A 20,212-nucleotide genomic window follows, 5' to 3' on the forward strand; every position below is an offset into this window, starting at 1 on the left:
AGTTCTGACTAGGTTAGATCCACATTTTAATAGGCTGTTGGATATCAATCCTAGTTTAGAAAAAAAAAACATCGGCAAATGGCATTGTAATAATATGAGAATATTGTAGGTGAAGACTGTTATCCAGGTCAGTTAAATTGAAAAATCCCATCAGCAAACAAAATTCTTGGCTAAGGGCTGGAGAGATGGCTCAGTGGTTAAAAACATTTGTTACTCCAGTAGAAGACCAGGGCTTGATTGCTGGCACCCCCATGGTTGGTCACTACTGTTGAAGTTCAGTTCCAGAGACACCAGGCACATGTGTGGTACATATACATAGGTGCAGATAAACACCCATAGATAGTGTCTCAGTGGATCATCTTAGTACCGCTGAGCACATAACATGCTTACTGACTGTCACTCAGTTCCAGAAGTGGGACCTTGTTTTCAATCTAAAGAGTTTTTAGGGCTGGAGAGATGGCTCAGTAGTTAAGAGCACTGACTGCTCTTCCAGAGGTCGTGAGTTCAATTCCCAGCAACCACATGATGGCTCATAACCATCTGTAATGACATCTGGTGCCCTTTTCTGGTGTGTGGGTATACATGGAAGCAGAATGTTGTATACATAATAAATAATCTTTTTTTTAAAAAAAAGTTTTTAGCAAACTCATAATCACATAGGTCTTTATACACTCATAGGAGCAAATTAAATATAAGGGTTGATACTGTGTATAAAACATGCTCAAATAATATCAAATTCCAAGGCACAGTGTGCCCTTGAGAAAGCACATTGGTAAAGGGACACGGTGGCACTCTGGGGATTTAGCCTGTGTTTGGAATACCATGCTAGAGCTTAAAATCGGGGCTGAAGTGAGATTTGCATGAACATGCATAAAGATGCAATCTCAGAAACAGAGTGGCTCAAGCCTTTGATCCTAGCAGAGGCAGGCCAGTCTGGTCTCCAGAGCAAGTTCTAGATGACCAGGACTGCAGTGAAAACAAACCAGGAAACTGCAAGTTGTAAAGCCGGTTGAGAGGGTGTAGGGCAGTGTGCTGCTGTGTGGCTTCCAGATGGAAATCAGTTGTTAGCTGGTGGATATAAGGTTATCCTGTTAAGAATAATCCTCCTTAGCAATTCAGGGTATTTTCCTGAGAAAGAAAGGGCTCAGTCACAGCCAACAAGTCCAAAATATGATGTGTGGGCTGGCAAGGTGGTTCAGTGGTAAAGGCCCGTTCTGCCAAGCCAGGTGACCTGAGTTCGAGTCCCAGGACCCACACGACGGAAGGAAAGAGCAGAGTCCCCTGAGTTATCCTCTGGCTTCCGTCCACTTGCTGTGGTTTGTGCACACAAACTAAATAAAAGTATAACTTAAAAAAATTTGAGTTTGAGGCCAGCCTAGTCTACAAGAGCTAGTTTCAGGACGGTCTCCAAAGCTACAGAGAAACCCTGTCTCGAAAAAACAAAAACAAAAAAAACCCCTTAAATCTGATGCCTGATTCCAGCTGTGCCTGTCTCACACACGGTTGTCAAACGACTGAGAAAATATACTGAGCACGGGAAGTAGCCAAGGCTTTCTCAGCTCTAGGCTTCAAACCCATTGCTGCCATTTAGAGTCTGACCTTGAGGGGGAAGCCTGCGGTGACGGCACCCGTCACGTCCCAGAAACAAGGACAGTGCCTCCAGGTTGACAGTGAAACTACACATGTAAATTTTAGGATGAGTCTGTTAGTCTGAGGGCCTCCGAGAATGTTGGCTGTGAAAATGCAGTGCTGGACCAGGGTGCCTGGAGGGCTAGGTATGAATTTTGGAAATGTTATAGTTTTGTATTTTAAATTCGTATCTGTGGGAGATGCCTGTTTAGCTCTTACATGCTCTGTTTGTTTGTTTTTTTTTTCTTTCTTTTTTTCTGTAGTATCTGGTTCTTGACTGGTTGGCGATAGTCTTTAATTATGAAAGTAATATATGCTTCATGGCAGATAGTGAAAATGCCCTCTCCTGGTTTCGGGATGGTTTGGTTTGAGATCCCATCTCACTCCGTAGCCCCGTCTGCCTGCAGATGGTAGCTGCTGTTCCTACCGCCTCATCCTTCTGGGGCTGCCGCGTCGGGATGCATTTTGAGTTTGGGTGGTTTGTAATAGATGGGTCGATAGCTTCAGCGTTGATTTCCAGTTGCCAAGTGCTGTTATTTCCTCCCCTGCCTGGGCACCTTTGTAAGGGCAAGCTCCTTAAGACCATGCTTCTGCTCCCAGCAGCTGCTGCTGAACTCTACTGGGCACCTGCGGTTAAAGCACCCCAAAAAGCCCCAACTGCAGAGCTCACCAGCTTAGGATAAAGCCAGAGTTTGAGCTGTGTTACGAAAGGCTCCAATAATAGAGCTTGCCACTTGAAGGAAATGCCACAGCCCACTGGTACTGCAGAAGCTCCCTGTGTGAGGGAGGCCCTGCTGCCTGACACCACCATCAGCTCTCCAGCTCCCTTTACATAAGGGAGATTGGCTCACATGTTACATAAAGTGGGTTTGTTAGTATTGTTTGATTATTGAAAATCTAACTGAGGGCCCAAGAGCATCAGTGTACCTGTTGAGATTATTGTGAACCCCATCAGACTCCAGAGTAGAATCAACACAGTGACGCTGGCCCTGGGTCTCTAAACATAGAGGCTTGTCTTTACGTGTGATATAAAGAAGAAGCCCCGTGGTTAGCATTTGACTTTCTGAGGTTAGGCGTTGCCAGGGAGTTCTGTGTGCAGAGCTGGTTTTTAGTGCTCTCTACTAATTTGTGTGGCCCTTCCTGCCTTGCCCATTTCGGGTGATGCCAGCTGCCTCTGTCACTGCCCTTCACAACTCGAGAGGCCAAGGACTCGTGATGAACGCTGACCTGGGAGTTGTTAAATACCGAGTCTGAACATTTGCTGTTGTGTGCAGTAACAGCAGCTGTGCGGCCCAGCGCTGCAGAGTTTGGAGCACACACGGACATTTGCGTTGGCACCCAGTTCGCGAGCTTCGGGCAAGGGGCCTGGAGGTTAAAATACACAAACACACACAGACAGAGAGATTGCTACATAGGTCATCCTTGAATTCCCCAAGAATGCCCTCTTTCTTGTGTTCAGGGGCAGATTATATAGAGATAGCCACGCCCCAGCCAAACCCACCAGAAACCACTCTCCTGCCATCAGGAACTCCTGAGGGTCTCGTGCTCAGAGCAGCTGTAGGCACTCAGATCAGGGGATTACAAGAAATTCAAGATCTGGGGTCTCACTGCTCCCAACAGATATTTGTTCCAGTTAATACTGAGCACAGGAATGTGCTGAGGGGTTTCAATGGCCAGGTGTAGAGCTGCCAGAGTACCAGGCCATCCTTTCTCATGGCTGTTTGTTGGCAGCACAGGGGCACTGCGTGTGTTTTCTGCAGCGTGTTACCCAGGTCCTCCGCAGATGAAGAGCCTTTCCTTGAAAGGAAGGTGAAATGCCACGGTTTATTCTGCTGCACTCTCACCAGACTGGGGGAGGTGGAGCATTGTTTTGGGTTCTAGACATTGGAGGAGGGAAACCATTATTTCTTTTTTGGAACTGAGAAACCTAGTTTTCTGACCATTGAGAACCTGGGGTCTGAACCTTGGTGGAGTCACATGGTCCTTCTGAGCTCCAGTACAGTGAAGACTACCTGCCTTTCGCACTGTCTGAAGCCCAAGTGAGGTCTTGAAAGCACATGTAGGACAAGCGGATCAACAGAGCAGTGTTCAATGGCTTCCGTGGAACTCCGAGGTGCACACACAGATGACAGTTCTCCATGGTACTGGCACAGAATAGGAATGAACACAGAAAATTCTTACTGCAGTTGAACCGGAGGAAGTCAGAAGGCGCTGCCTCCAGTGGAGGACTACGCAGATGGCTTTATTTGTGTGTGTGAAGAAGACCTGGTCAGTCGTCCTCATCAGTTCAGACCATGAAGCCCAATATAAACGGGTTGCCGTGCATGCTTCAGCATTGCTGGGGCATGTTTCGTCTCATATATTTACAGGCCATGACTTACCGTGCCAGTATTCTAAGTCCCTAGGGCTGTAGCCCGGCAGTGCAGGACATGCCCAGCATTTTTGAGGCCCTGGGTTCTAAGCCCAGGAAAAAAGGCAAGCGTCTAATGTTGCCCCTGGGAAGCTGATAGCAAAACTGATGTATTAGGGGAAACCCTGAGAAGGATGAAGGGCCAGAGAACAGGAGGAGATTGGGACAGCCTTCGTGCTGTGGTGCAATCTCCACACCCTTGAAGGAAGGCTGGGCAGAAAGGCCTCAAGGCGGCAGGCGGCACAATTCTGGGAGGAATCAAGGAGAACCTGCTGAGGCAGCGTGGTGGAAACACCTAAGTCCTTGTCTGATCACTGTCAGAACTGATTGCCCAGGTGCTCGCCCCTGACCCACCCCTCCACGGGATCAAAGGAGCTGCGCGGGCCAGAGGGTGCTGTCGGAACCAGCTGGGGCCTGCTCTAAAGCAGGCTACGCAGTACATCCCTTTCTTGGCACCAGATAACCTGGGCTTTGCATGCCTCCAGCATGGCCACTGGAGCAGCTCTGAGGCCAGAAGGAGCACCCTGGCACCAGGATGGGAGCACTGTAGGGATGGAGTTGTTGGCAGAGGAGGGACTTCCGTGTGGCGAGGAATGCTCAGCCTGCAGCGTGGGTGAGCAGCGACTGGAAGGGAAGGGGCATGTGGTGGGTTTGGAGCCATCTAATGGCCAGGAGCCCCTGGACCTGCTGATGGCTTCTGTAACAAAATGTCATCAGGTTTGCTCAGATCAGTGGGTGCAGAGTCATAACAGACAACAGAAGACACAGTGGGAAAATTAGGATGTCAGGAGTCCCATTGAGCTGGGCAGTGGTGGTGCACGCCTTTAATCCCAGCACTAGAAGCAGGGGATCTCTCTGAGTTCGAGGCCACCCTGGTCTACCAAGTGAGTTTCAGGACAGCCAGCAGGACTGTTAAACAGAGAAACCCTGTCTCAAAAAACAACTACAAAAAGCATCCCATTCGGACATCAGTCAGCCAAGTGGCAATGCCTTGTGCTGGAAGCACAGCGCCTAGAGAGACACCTGACCCCAGGGAAGAGTTGTCATTGTGTAGAACCAGCTGTGGGATTGCAAGGTGTAGAAAAGAGTTCTGTGAAGAACGAGCCTTCAGAGCCGAGGCAGAGGGAGAAGAGCAGGAGAGGAAGGGTGAGGGTCCCAGAAGGTCTGAGGAGCATGGGTAAGGTGAGGAGAGGTCTCCCTGTAGTGGTCGGACTAGTAAATGAGGCGTGGGGGTAGAAGCTACCTGAATGGGTCAGTTAAAAAAGGAACAGGGTAGGGAGGCAGACCAGCCTGTACAGGTCTCTGGGTAAAGAGGTCACAGGAGCACGGGGACCCTCAGTGTCATCCACTTGTCTGGAGAACAAAAAGGGAACACAAAAGCTAGTGCCTGATCAGCAATGCCCTTCTTGGGTAAGGCCAGGCTTGCGAGGGCAAGAGAGGCCCCATGCCCTGTGTCGCTCTTGCCTAGCTCCGCTGAATGGGACCAGAGCCCCTGTCAGCAAGCCGAAAGGGAAAGACGCATGGCCTGGCTTTAATTACTCAACCCCATGATGGGGTGGGGGGGGGCACAGAAGGATAAGGTTAGCCTTTGGGCCTTGGGGACAATAAGACCCTGAAGCTGGGAACAAGGACTGTTTACTGCCACATCAGACTTCCCAGCCACGCGCAGAAAGCCTGGGAGTCAGCAGACAAACTGTCGGGGGCCAAAAATCAATCGTCATTAATTTTGTAAAGGTTTCCCCAGCCCTTGATTGCCTTCTACAAGCAGCTGGCTGGGGAACACATGCCAGGGTGGGGAGATGGGCTGTTAGCAAGGGCCAGAGCTCACTGCGGGGGGCTGGAAGGGATGTGCTGGTTAGGGCATAACCTCACCAAGAAGACTTTAAAACAGCCCAGGCGAAGCCACAGCCTTAGTGTTCCTGAAGAAGCCTGTGGTCATGGAGCAGCTGAAGGATCCCCTCTCTGGCATCGAGAAGTAGCTGGAAGGAAACGAGAGTGAAATCAGGGAACGAACGCAACTCCATAATAGTTACAGACAGAAGTGTACGTAGGAAGTGTGCAGCCTGGAGCCAGCTCTTCCAAAGCTCTGGTGTGTCCGGTCACAGAGAGGTGGAGCCTGTGCAGATGCCATCCCCTGTGGCCCGTCTGAGGAACAGTGGGGGCTGTGTGAGTGACGAGTCAGAAGTTGCTACCACTGTGGAGCGGTTAGGAATGAAGAGGTCACAGGCCTTCCCAGCAGCTATTGGCCATGATAAGATATAGGACAGTATATAGTATAGACATTGTTCTGTTTGCTCAAAGCACACTTGATAAAGTTCTTTTAAGATTTATTTATTTTTTTATGTATATTGGGGTTTATGTCTGCGTATGTGTCTGTGAGGATGCCAGATCTCCTGGAACCGGAGTTACAGACAGCTGTGAACTGCCATATGGGAACTGGGAATTGACCTGGGTCCTTTGGAAGAGCGGCCAGTACTCTTAACTCCAGCCCTTGTTTAAGGTCTTAACTGACTTCATATCTGAGGAAAAGAGGCAGGTATGTTACCTAGACCTTCTCACCGAGAGGAAGGGAGGTACAGTCGAAGAATTGTGTTCCTTACAGTCAAGCATCAAGATTGCCAGAGGGAATGAGGTGTAGAAACTTCCCCAAGAGCAAGGGCGGCGTCCAGGCACAAGCAGGAGCTCGTTCGGAGATGGCGTGGGGACTCCTGGGACAAAGAGGCTGTTTCAGTGAGGTACAGACCGGAGACTTGAAAGTTGTAGGTGGGATTCCATGGCCAGAAAGCAAAAGGGGCATTGGTACAAGAAAGGGACCCTAAAACATCAGTTCTGTGACGCAGTCACATCACCAGGGGGGAGCAAAGCAGCCCTGGTACCTGAGAAGTGCTGGGCAGTGTACCCCACTCTGTGGGTGTGGTTTCAGGACTGCCTTGCAAATGTATTTGATCCTATTTAAAAATACAGTTTAGCACCACTGAGCTAAGTCAGGTAGCATCTTACTGCCCAAGATTCCATGAGAATACCGGCTACACCTTGTTAAAGCTTGACTGCTGTCACCATATGTGACAGACACAGACATGATTTCTGTAGAGGTAAGCTTTCAAAAAAGAAACATTTTTCTAGGAGCTGAGGATAAGCTCAGTTAGTAGAACACATGCTGAAGGCCTCGGGTCAAATGCCCAGCACTGCCTTCCATCTCCCACACACATTTTCCCAACAGCAAGCCATGCGGATTTTCAGTCTCCTGATGACAAATCCCTGACCACCTCAGCCACTGTACTGAGGATCAAGCATGGTTGGCCGCTCCTGTTTTAAATGCCCCAGGTGATTCTGACGTGTGGCCACGGGGAGAACCGTTATCTTCAGGGTAGCACCCCCCCCCCCCCCCTCCCAAGGCTCCTATATGGCATCCACCTGCTTGCCAGTGACCCTTTCCGTTTCTTCCCCATCAAAGACCTTGTTCTCAAAATTGCAAAGGGTGGAACAAATACGTTTGAAAGAGAGCACTGTCTGGAAGCCATGTTCCACGGGTTTGTGTCTCCAGGCCCTAAACCATGTCATGGAAGAGAAGATCTGGGGATACAACTGGATGCCGATGTTCTTTAAAGTCTGTGGAAAGTGATAAAGACAGGCCCGGAGGGCAACTGCAGAATGTAGGCCACCAAGGTTGAGTCTTTCGGTTCTTGGGGAAAAAAAAAATCACAAGATGCATAATTTAAACATGCAGTGTGTCATCAGAGATGATGGCTTATTCCTGTCATCGTAGCATTCAGGAGACTGAAGCCGGGTGTCAGAAGCTCAAGCCCAGCTGAGAACACAGGGCTCCAGTTCAGCCTGAAGTAGATGGTGAGACAACAAAGAACAGTGTTTTAGGGAGCTTGAAGAAAGAACCTAACGGGCTGGAGAGATGACTCAGCGGTTCAGAGCACTGATTGCTCTTCCAGAGGACCTGGGTTCCATTTCCGGCACCCGCGTGGCAGCTCACACCTGTCTGTAACTCCAGTTCCAGGGGCACCTGTGGCAAAACACTAGCGCACATAAAATAAAAATAAGAAGGAAACATAGACGATTCCTGCCCAGTCGGATGTTGGCCCTGGCATCTAGTGGAACCCTTCTCAGGGTGATGCCGTATTTCAACCAGGGATGAATGAATGCATTGGTTTTCTGAGGTTTTTCTAATTGTTTTGGTGTTGGTTTTTGTTTTGTTTGTTTGACAGGACCGAGCTTGGAACTTGATTCCTTCTCATTGCTTCTAGTGCTGTTGTAGACAAAGACAGATTTATTCTCCAAAAAATGAATCATTTAGGATAAGATGTACTCAAGGATCTGTTTGGTTGTTCTTTATGTGTGTGGGTGTCCTGCCTGCCTGCATGCGTGTCTGTGGATCACATGTCTGGTGCCCAAGGAGGCCAGCAGAGGGCGTGAGATCCCCTGGGACTGGAGTCCCAGATGTGGCGGCCATGCTGGTGCTGGGGATCAGATTGGAGTTCTCGGAAGAGCAGTGCCCCTAACCGAGGCATCCGTCTAGCCCTGCAAGCTCTGTGTTCTGGACTGTACAGTCAGGTGTGTGCAGTAAGTTCTACGTCTGGGAAGCGATGTGGAAATTGACTGCCCTCGGGTGCCAGGATGCAGCCCAGGCCTACTCTAGGGCCCTGGTGGTGTCAGAATCCAGTTCTGTCTTACTACATCATCTCTGAGGAGTGGCCCTCGCGGGCAGAGATTGACCCACGCAGCAGAGAAGAGCTAGGGGAGGTTCCTCCTCAGAGGAAGGAGCCAGGACCCATGCCTGCTGGCTGTCTTTCTCTCTCTCCCCCTACCCGTCCCCCCTGCGCCGCCCCCCCCCCCATCCCAGCAGCAGCAGCAGCAGCAGCAAGGAAATCCAGAAAATGGCATTATGAGGTATCCTGTAAAAACACTATTGAGAGGGGGAAAGAACAGACACTGAGGGATAATGAAGTCTTTCCAGAATATTCCTGCAGGAAATTTCAGTCGAGGCAGTGGCTGATCCAGGCAGGGAATAATCTTTCTCATATCTAAAGTGTAGCTTCAGGCTCAGGTGGCTCCACCCACAGAAAGTCTGGCTTTCCGCACGCACGCCTTAAGCTGGGGAGCTGCTCTCCTTGGTGGACCCGGCACCGGCTTCTGCCCAGCCCACTCCCTGTGGCCTCATTAGCATAGCGCTCGTCCAGCCCGTGGGATAGTAGGCGAGGAGCTGGTCAGAGAGGCCAGAAACGGAGCGGGCGCTGCGCAAGGCTAATTAAAAGAGAAACCTGTTTTCTAAGTGAGCCTCTTCAGTCTGCGCACCGTCTGCTTTCTTGTCACTTGTCACCGGCGCATTTTCGCATTTTCTGTCGTCGCCTGGGCGTTTCTCTGACTCCTAGATTCAGCCTCTCCTCCCTCTTATTTGAGTAAACCCACATACATTCCCTTCCCTTGCTCTGCTTTTTTAAACAAAGAACGCTGCTTTCTGTTACCAGAAAGAAGAGAGAAGGAAAAAAAAATGTCAACGGTTCTATCTCTGTCCACATGGCGGATCTCAAACCAGCATTCTTGAGCCACCTGTGTGGAACTTTAATTAGTTCAGGTGGGAGGTCTGTGCCAAGAAACATGGCGGTGGCAGGTTTCTTCCTGTAAAGCCTTTTCCCGTGGAATCCCAGCTCCTTCCTACCCTGCCAGGGTCTAAGCACCGACCAGGAGCTGCCTCACCGAGCACAGGTCCTGGCAACGCCAGCCTTGTGTTTGACAGGGCTCATCCTACCCAGCGTTTCTCAGCCCCACACCCACACAGCTGTGAAATCAGTAAGGACAGCCTCGTGTGGCTGATGAGAAGGTCGATGCTTTGGTGGTGGAGAATGGAATGAAATGGGCCTGGACTGTCATTGTTGATGTTTGGCAGATTGTATGGTTGTCCAAGACTTGTCTAAGGCTGAAGTGTTGAGGTCATCATTAAAATGTAACAGTGGTTGCTTGTTCTCCCGCTGCTGCCCAAGGCTGTTCCGCTTTGATTCCAGGTCTCACTGCAGCCAGGCTTGACCAGTTTCCTGTCTCGCCCAGCGGTCAGGAGGGCAGCCTAGGGATCTCCTCCATCATTCTCCTGACTAAACTCTTTGTGCTTCAACCTCTGGAGTGTCGATTTGAATCCGTCATAAGTGAGGAAAGGTATTCTCACATGTGTCACCTGAGAACTGGACGTTTAAGGCCTGGAGATGAAGCTGAGTGGTGACATTGCTCAGTAACTGCTGTGCCCTGGGGTTTGTTCCCTGGCGTTGAAATAAAATAGTTTTAAAATCAGACATTTAGGGCTGAAGAGATGGCTCAGTGGTTAAGAGCACTGGCTGCTCTTCTAGAGGTCCTGAGTTCAGTTCCCAGCAACCACATGGTGGCTCACAACCATCTACAGTGGGATCTGGTGCCCTCTTCTGACGTGTAGATATATATGAAGAACACTCATATCTAAAATATAAATAAAATTTAAAATTTATAAAAAACTAAATCAGGCATGTAAGAGTAAAGAGCAAGGGAGCTGAAAAGGTGTCTAGTAGTTCAGGGCACTGTTCTTCCCGAAGATCCCACAGCTCCCAGCAGGGACATGATGGCTCACAACCACTACTGTTTCTGGGGAATCTGACGTCCTCTTCCGGCTTCCAGGGGCACCAGGAATGTAAATGCTATATAGATAGACATGCAGACCAAACACCCATACATATAAAATAATAATAATAATAATAGTAATAGTAATAATAGAGATTAAAGACACACAGATAGATAGATAGATAGATAGATAGATAGATAGATAGATAGATAGATAGATAGATAGATAGACAGACTTTCAGAAACCTGAATATTTTATTTCTAATAGAAAGGAAATTCTGGGTGTCTTCAAGCAATGCTATCCAATTCAAAAGGAAAAAATAATATGGTATAACAACCGGCTTTTGTATTCTATATTTTTCTTCAAAAAAATAAGATGCGCAGCCATTTCTTCAGAGATGTCCTGGAGTGAGAGGAAGTGTGGGATCGTCCTAACAGGTTCCAGCAGAGTTCTAAGTGAGCTCTTCTGGAGACAAATTACAAGTTTAGAAACCTCAGGAACTTTGAAACTGTCACTTACCATGAGGGATTGATGCAGAGATTCAGGCTGACTCACCGCTCCCACACTATCCTCACTCTGTAGCTCATGTGGTTATCAGCTAAGTGGGACTGATTCCCACTCCTGCCCACACAGAGGAGGGCTTCTGTGTGCGTGTCAGCCCCGTTCCCTCGTTACGTGCCATCGTGGGCTGTGACAACAGCAGGCTGGCTGTTGCAGGAGCCAACTCCAGACGCCCTGGGTCTCCTCTCCGACCTCCGCCATGCACAGGACCGAGAAGCTGTAAGTCCAGCGCTTTTGGTACGTGTGTGTGAGCACAGCACAGGCAACTAACTCATCCACAGCCCGCAACAGCCGAGACCGTGTGACTCTAATGCCTGACCGGTCGCTTGATGATCCACTGCCCCCAACTCGTCTGACCTTCTCTTCCCACGGCTCAAAGTTGCTGCCCTCGGCAGAATCTTCCATCGGTGTCCTGCTAACGCTAGTTAGGAGGCAGTGTGACCTTGTACCAGCAGAGCCGTCCAGATATGTGAACTCATCCAAAATTGTGGGGTTTTTTTTGTTTGTTTTGAGACAGGGTCTCACTGTACAACCCAGGCTTTCTTCAAACTCACCTCTGTAGTCCAGGCTAGTCTTGAACTAACATTGATCCTCCTGTCTCAGGCTCCGTCCCCTCCATCTGCCGTCTCCCCAGCTGCCCAAATGTTATTCTGCACCTGTCTTCTCCTAGACTCCCCTGCTGTCCTTGTATCGCGTCTCTCTAGGCCACCAGCCTCACTCCAACAGTGACAGAGAAGTCTATCATCTGACTTATTTCATCTCTGGGCAAGAAGCATCATCCTAGATTCTGGTTCTGCTTTGCCCCCCACCACACTCAAAAGTCTAGCTAGGTTACCATTAGCTTCGGCTTCTCACTTTTAAAAAGAGAAAAGGATGTTGGACAAGACCACCAACCTCTCAGGAGATGCCTCTGTGAGTCCCCGCTACGACCCGGGCCAGGAGCCCCCCTCCCCCATTCTGTATTTCTTTGACTCTTAAAACTCATGTTGCGTCCACTCCCATGAACTCCCGGCCCACCGTGCCACTCTCTACAGACCGACTCCACACCGCCCTGCCCAGCTCCTGCTGCCCTGTTCCTCCGCAGCCACTCTCAGCCAGCCTGTGTCTCCTGGCTGCCTTGTGATTTAGCTCCCACAGCACCAGGTCTGCCGTGTGACATGGGCAGGCCGCCGGGGAGTGGGCAGCTTCGATTCTCCTCTCCCACGCAGCACTAACTAGGAACCCCGTAAGTAGCTGGCGGGTGGATTTGTCCAGGCCAGAACTGAGCCAGGAGTTTTAAGCCATCACAGCTTTTCCTTGACTTGTGCTAGGCTTCCAGTCAAGTAAAATCCTTAATCCCTTTTTAAAAATGTAATCTGTAGCAAGGCAGCGCTCCCATTGTTTCCTCGTGCCTACTCTGGGGCTGAGAAGCAGAACTTAAAGTTTCATTTCCATCCATTGTTTGTGACTGTTAAGATCTTTTGTTCCTGGGTTGAGTTTCTCACCCACTTATTATCCTTCCCATATGTTCTCCATGGGGGCGACATGCTATTGATTAGGCTGCAGTAGGGCTGTCGAAGCAAATGTGTTTTAAACAGGGGACCCACCCCGTAACCCACAGCTTGACCTTTCACCCTCTAGCCTCAAAGTGATCTCTTATCTCACACGTGCTAGGCAAGAGCTGCACCTCCAAGCTAACTCCCCTGCCCGGATCTCTTATCTGTCTCTCTCTGAATAGTTGTGTAACACCTGTTACTAGCTCCTTGTTTTCAAAAAGTTTTATTTTATACACACACACACGTGTGTGTGTGTGTGTGCGTGCTCTAGCTGCATGCATGCCTTTATGCCAGAAGAGGGCATCAGATCCCCCTAGAGATGGTTGTGTGCCATCATGTGAGTGCTGGGAATAGAACTCTAGCCAGTGCTCTTAATCTCTGAGCCATCTCTCCAGTCCTCATTTTTATTGTAATTTAGCATGAATACAGATAAGGAGGAATTATCCATTGATTCATTTTTGTGTACACCGGTACAGTGTAATATGAAAGGCGCCTGTGAGCCAGGGTGGCCTTGGATTCCTGAAGGTCCCTCCCTCGAGTGCTGGAATCATAGGCAGTCACCACCACACCTAACTCAAAACAGGAAGCACCATGTTGAGACGGTCTGTCCAATTATGTGTATTCTATCATTCTTCCATCATTATGCATGCATGTGTATGCCCACCTGGGGGGAGGACCACTCATGGAAGCTGGGTCCCCCTCTATCACCTGGATCTGCATATCAAACTCAGGTTGACAGGACTGTCGGCAAATGCCCTTACCTGCTAAACTGTCCCTTTACGTACTTTGGAGCACTCGGAACTTATATGCTGCTTTGTTGCCCAGGCTCATCTCCAGTCCACAGTGCTCCTGTCTCAGTTTCTGTTGTAGCTGGGATTACAGGCTTGCACCACCCGACCATGTTATTACTGCCAGGAAGCCCAGCACATACACACAACCCTGACCATCTCAGCACTGCACGGCAGCCCAGCAACAGACCCATCTTCTTTCTACAGGGAAGGCATGCAGCTGGTCCAAGCTCACTGGCTCTGTCCTCATGGTTCTGGTCCTTACCCTTTCTGCGTCGGAAGGAGAGGAGGAACCTGGGCACATCACTCACGCTTGGTGAGGGCATAACCAGAAAGCCAAATCCATGGTGACTGGAGCATCGTCCTGGCAGGAACTTTGTCACATGACCACACCCATCCCAAAGTTAGTCTAGTCACTCCAGACAGCTCTCTGCCCAGCTAAAACTATTGTGTCGCAAAGAGAAGACCGGCAACTGGGAAGACAGCTGACAGCCTGCCACAGGAAGAGAAGCCCACATGAGGAGGAAGACCGTGGAAGAAGCTGGTTGGCTGTTGTGGTCGAGTAGATGCTTCTGGGAACACAGATCTGTATGTAAAGGGGAAAATTTGAATTCTTAAAGATTGGGTTATTTTGAGAGTCAGGCCTCTCCATCTCTGAAAACAATAAAGAAAAACTGGTCAGATGAACTACTCGGAGGGAGAAGGAAGATCACAGTCAGCCTTCCAAGTGGGGCTAGCAGGAGAAGCTGCCAACCAGCCACGGTGCAGCTCTGATGAGGCAGTGGGAATAGCCTGGAAGCAATAGTGACAGACAGCATGAGGAGAGAATGAGCTGGACGTGGCTGTGGCCCTGCTGTGGGAGCAGGGGAGCCGTCCAGATGCACCTCATGTTTAGGTAGCTGGAGACAAGGCTGCAGATGTGGGAGGCACACTGGCTGGGCTAGCCTGGGAATTCTGGCAGGGAGGCACACTGGCTGGGCTAGCCTGGGGGTTCTGGCTGGGCGGCACACTGGCTGGGCTAGCCTGGAGGTTCTGGCCGCTAAGCCCAGGGAGCCCTTTGCCCAATGGGTGTGGTCACCGCACCCTCCCAGGCCAGGGAGAAGAGCCCAGTAATTTCCCTGGAAGCAGGTGCCCTGCAAGAGGAGGTTTGTTCTTACAGAAGCGTGTGTCACCCCCCATTCCTTCCTGATGTTCATTTCTTAAATGAACATCAATTTTAAAAATGATGCTTGTTTTCCCTGCTCTCAGTTTGCCAAAGGTATTTAGTCTGTTTGTTCTTAAAACGCAACTGTTCTCAGGGTTTATGTGTGCTCTGGATTGGAATGTTTCGTGCAACAACAAGAGCAATTCCCTTTGCAGGGCTGCTGCTGTGGCTGTGTGTCCCACCCAAGAATTAACTGCACATCTGTTAAATGGCAAATTCGACACCAAGAGAGCAAGCCAAAACCTCTAACTGCTACCCGCCACCCAGAGAATGAGGTTCTTATCAAACCTGTACATCCCCAGGGGAGGGGAGAAGGTTCCCTTGTTCATGCCCCTGTGCGTGCGTGTGTGTGTGTGTGTGTGTGTGTGTGTGTGTGCAAGGCTGTGTAAAGGGCAGCACTATTCCAAATGTCAGTAGTATAAAGCAGCTCTTTCCTCCTCACTGAGCGCTTGGTAATCCCAGACTGACCTAGGGACTTATGACTGTTACTGTTATTTACACTACTGTGTGTTGTGGGGCAAATCCCCTCTTTTCTCCCACTTTATAGAAAAGGAAACCAAATTTAGTGAGGTTAAGCAGCCAGGGTTTGAAGCTGAACCTGCTGGCTGTCAGAACCCAAGCTCTTAGGTGCTACAGGGTAGTCCTAAAATTCTCCGGTACAGACAGTCTCTGTCCAATAGACCTTGTAGGCTAAGAAACCATGTCACATAGAACACTGAGGAGCCTGTGAGAAGCAGGGACAGGCAGAACATGAGCCAGGGCTGAGAGGCAGTAGACGGAAGAGACAGACATCACCTTCTACCAATCAATAAACTTCAAAATTCCCCTCAGCCGCTCAGTCATAGTGTTGGGAACAGTGAGACCCCAGATCCTGAATTTCTTGTAAACAACTTGTTTTCCCCTGATCTGAGTGCCTACAGCTGCTCTGAGCACGAGACCCTCAGGAGTTCCTGATGGCAGGAGAGTGGTTTCTGGTGGGTTTGGCTGGGGCGTGGCTATCTCCATATAATCTGCCCCCGAACACAATAAAGAGAGCATTCTTGGGGCTTTGGGATCAGTGTTAAAAGATCTGTGTGTCGGTCTGCTTGGGGGAGGGAGAAAGGGGGGGCATTATAATCCCAGTAGGGGCATTGTTGGGATTAAAACGTAAATTTCTCCATGCTAGCTGGAGTCACACTTCAGTAACATCTGTGGCTTTGTATTTTGACTCAACCAGCTTGCTGAATCCTTTAAGAATAAATACCTCTGAGATGAACAAGAATGAGGAGGAAAGGAAAAGAATAGGGGAAGGAAGAGAGGAGGAGGAGGAAAAGGGAGGGGAGGAGGAGGGAAGAGAAAGGGAGGAGAATGGAGGAGGGGAAGAAGGAGAAGAGAGGAAGAAGTGGGGAAGGGAGGAAAAGAGGAAGGAAGGAGGAGGAAGAGGAAGGGAAAGAGAGGGAAGAGGAAGGGAAAGAGAGGGAAGAGGAAGGGAAGGAGGGGAAGGGGAAGAGGAAGGGAAGAGAGGAAGAGGAAGACCTTACAAGGACCCACACTTTAAAAGGATCTTCTTGTGTGACTGGTACCTGGCACTTTATCATGTTATCAAGCATGATTGCAGCCAGAGCCCATGAAGGCAACACAATAATAATTACTCTGCCTGTTTGAAAGATGGAGAATTTGACAGGCTCATCCAAGGTTAGCTGCCATTCAGTCCCCTATGGCACCCCACTGAAAAGACAGCCTGCACAGCATGCCTCCCGAGACTGGTGGCAATGGCGCCTTGCAGCCCGCCACGTGCACAGACATTATTCAGGAGCAGCCACTTGGCTTCTGGGTGGTGAATCCCCTAGCGTGTGTTTCACCATGTTATAACCATGCCCTTCGTTTACAACCATTTCCTCTGGCTATGCCTGTGAGCAGGGGCTGCAGGGCCTGCCCCTGGGTTCCAGAGCCCACTCGGTGTTAGCACAGCCTCCCATTGTGCTGCTGCCCGCCTCTCGGCAGCTCTCTGGGCAGAGAACAGAACGCTGACCCCTGTCACTGCAGAGCTGCTGAAGGTGGGCACCTCACTACAGAGCCCCATCGCTGAAAGCCCCGAGTGCGCATTAGCATTGTCTCCTTGGGAGAGTGTTATTTTTGTCTCTCATCTTCAGGGACTGTTCCAAAAAAGGGAGGCAAGTATCAGGAGAACAAAAAGAACCAATGTCTCCAGATCAGAAGAGAGCTGCTTGGTATCTCATTGTCACCATCTCCAATGTCACCCAGCACCCCTGAAGCCCCAGAGGACAGAGCGAGGTGGAGGGGAGTAGCTATTGGGTGCAGCACCGAGCCAGCGCTGGGATCTTTCTATGTGATTTCTCACCACGCATTCCATGAAACAGAGCTTGTTGCCATAGTTACCGAGAGTCACATGATAGCCTGGCTACTTAGATGTGTAGGAGAACAGATGAATCCACAGTGGGAGCTAAATGCTGCCTCCCTTCCTAGCTGCCCCCTCCTCAGCCAGGCTCCAGGGTCTGCCCCATTGACCACCCGCCTGCCCGCGGGGTTAACATTACCTTCATGATGAGATCATTCCCGGTGTTTCTCAAGGGCCTCCTCTAGTTTCAGGAGCCTTCTGCCCCTTCTAGCTCCTCCTTTCCCTGACCCCTCTGCCCTACATGGTGCTGTTAAATAGCCTCGTGGAGTGGGCGGGGCATGAGTGAGCGTGCAGCTTACAGCATTTGAACAACCTCTTCTCTAAATTCAGGGGATGGCAGGAGTCAGGGAGTTTAGCAGCTGTGATACAACAGGACACACGGAGGAGCAGGAGTGGGGACTTGCCCCAGTGCAGAAGGGACCATGTGGGGTCTCACTTTCCTCTGCTGAGTGGAGGTGGGGTGCTGTGTAAACCCTTTGCCTCAGAATTTTGGTATTGGTTCCACTCTGACCATCTCTAACGAGGCGTGGTGGGCATTGCCCGTGACACTGCCTTCCAAACGAAGGGGCTAGGCCTTGGGGAAGCTTTCAGAGCTGGAGAACTCTGCTTTTCTCCCGGCCTCCTCTCCTCCCTTAGGGTCTTGTGACCAGTGAGGGCCTAGTCACGTGCCTGCCTGCTGGGAGAAGTTGGTGAGTGGGCGCACCTTAGCAGCCGCATGGGCGCAGGCTCCCAGCACATTTGTGCCTCTGCAGCACAGGACTGCCCACTTCTGTGGGTTCAGATCACACGGCACTTACCCAATCCCAGTAGACTCTCCAGCAAGAGCGAAGTCTAGAGCCGGAAACAGACCCGAAGAGTTAGCTTACGCTCGGCCTGGGAGGAATTTTGCCCTGGCTTGGCTAGGTGATTCAGAGAGGCGGATCTTTGTGAGTTCGAGACCAGCCTGGTCTACAGAGCTAGTGCCAGGACAGGCTCCAAAGCCACAGAGAAACCCTGTCTTGAAAAAAAAAAATTAAAAATTGGTCAGAGAATGTTCTTTAGGATCCCGGCCTCAGAAGGCAAAGTATAATCAGAGGAGAGGTAACAGATAACGTCTCAAATGTAACTAGCTTTACAAGACTCACGGAACAAGAGCCAAGGAGACCAGAGATGTCCAAAGTGGATAGAGAAGATGCAACCTCAGATCTGAGAGTCGTGTGAGACCCTCTCAGGTGGAGCACAAACATACTAGAATTTCTGGAGTTTTCTAACATTACCTCTGTGTTTCATGTAGATACACATCATGCTTCTGTTCCCCTTTTATACATCTTAGGGTATGAGCATTATAGTGCCCACAGTTCTATCAGGTAGGACCAGAGTAAGAGACCGTCCATACAAGATCACAATGGCTTAAACGGGTTTGTGTCATCTAAGTGGAGCCTGGTCGTGAACTGGCTGGAGCTGGGACACACTGTCTTCTCTGATGCTCTGACATCCTCAGCATGTGGCTTCCACTTCCTTATCTAAGGTGACCTTTGTGGTCCAGACAGTAGTATGTCTACATTCAGGGCAGCAGAAGGCTGAAACCACTGGGACACTTCTTCAAATGAGCTCAAAGCTGAGAAGACGTGACGTAAGAGGCTTCCCACACTCTGATAGGCTGCTCTAGGAACACAAATGACATTACCTCCAGAGGGTGAGAGCGGTACCCAGAGAGGACCGGGTACCCAGAGAGGGCTGGGTCCCCGTGATGTCAGCTCAGCTCCTGAGTACATACAGTGTGACCCAGGAGCCACCTTGGACTCTGTGGATGGTGCCACCCCCACCCAGAGCTATCAGAGTGATGCAGGAGACAGAACGAGGGACGGATGTGTTCTACAGCACAGCTGCAGGACCTGGATGGATGTCTACACAAGAGAGAAACCAATTCCTGTCTTAGCAGCCAGCATCTAACCATAGTAGTACTAGAAATAAATACCTTATTTAATTACTCAGTTTGGGGCCGAAGAAAAGGTCAGCAATTAAGAGCACTTGCTACTCTTAAAGAAGACCTGGGTATGATTCTAAGCACACATAAGGCAGCAGCTCCCAATATTCTATAACTAACTCTGATGCCACCTTTTGGTTTCCTTTGGTACTGCATGCGCATTTGAAAATACAACATACACATAAATACTCTTAATTACTCAGTGTTATATAGTGGTGAACATCTAGCAAGAGTTTTTTTCCTTTTACAGTTCTGGTCTTAGATCCAGAGTCCTGTACATGCTAGACAAGGACTCCATAACTGAACTACACTCTGGGGCCAGGCCCAGAAAAATGATACTAAAGTACAGTTCCTAAAAAGAAGCTATCAGAATCGACCGCCAGAGGCGCCTTCTCCGAAGACTTCTATCTACCTAAAGGCTGGTCTTCTGGAAAATTCACTCTTAAGAAGACTTTTCTACCATAGCTTGAGTCAAGGGAAACTATACAAACTCTGTCCTGCTTCAACTAAAAATGCCTCCAGCATCTCCCTTACCCTCGTGGAGAGGACAAACACACTTCTAAACCTCACTGCTGGGTCTCGCTCTTAGCATGAGAATAGCTAGGTGCTTTTGCTCCGGCAGGTTTATCCACAGCCCCTCACTTCTCAGAGTGGGTAAGAAACCTCCAGAGGGAAAGAAAGAGTACTCTTCTCCTAGACACATAAGCACTTTGGGCAGAGGCCCTGCTCCTTGTCTGTACCACCCAGATCTGACCTGATGCTCTGTACTGTGGTCCAAAGGAAGGAATGCCAGTTGACCGTTATGACCTTTAGAATGCCCAGCAGGCAACAGGAGATCAGTAAGAAACCAATGAGAGCATAAGTTAGCAGGTGTTCAGAGATTACACACACACTTTGGTTACAGCTCTCTCCATCAGGAAACTTGATATTTAGGGCAAGAGTGTGTCTGTCCTCTAAATCTGAACTCCCCACTCAGGAATATATAAGACACGTGGCCAGCAAGATGGCATAGTGGGTCAAAGGCCCTGCTCCACCCAGCCACAGCACTCCTGTCTCCACCTCCCTAGTGCCAGAAATAAAGGCATTTGACTCCCAAACTAATTAAAGGATTAAAGGTGTGTTTCCGCCG

General features: G+C 49.8%; 1 long non-coding RNA gene across 1 annotated transcript; it reads right to left on the reverse strand.

Annotated features, from left to right (window-relative positions):
• Nucleotides 1–3,238: 3,238 nt before the first annotated feature.
• Nucleotides 3,239–6,726, reverse strand: LOC113458453. The gene is made up of 3 exons (XR_003378833.1): nt 6,585–6,726; nt 5,912–6,018; nt 3,239–3,773 (listed from the first exon to the last, which is right to left on the reverse strand). It is a non-coding gene; the product is annotated as an uncharacterized LOC113458453 (long non-coding RNA).
• Nucleotides 6,727–20,212: the final 13,486 nt, after the last annotated feature.

This window comes from Microtus ochrogaster, unplaced genomic scaffold (assembly GCF_000317375.1).
Source record: "Microtus ochrogaster isolate Prairie Vole_2 unplaced genomic scaffold, MicOch1.0 UNK29, whole genome shotgun sequence".
Taxonomy (NCBI): Eukaryota; Metazoa; Chordata; class Mammalia; order Rodentia; family Cricetidae; genus Microtus; species Microtus ochrogaster.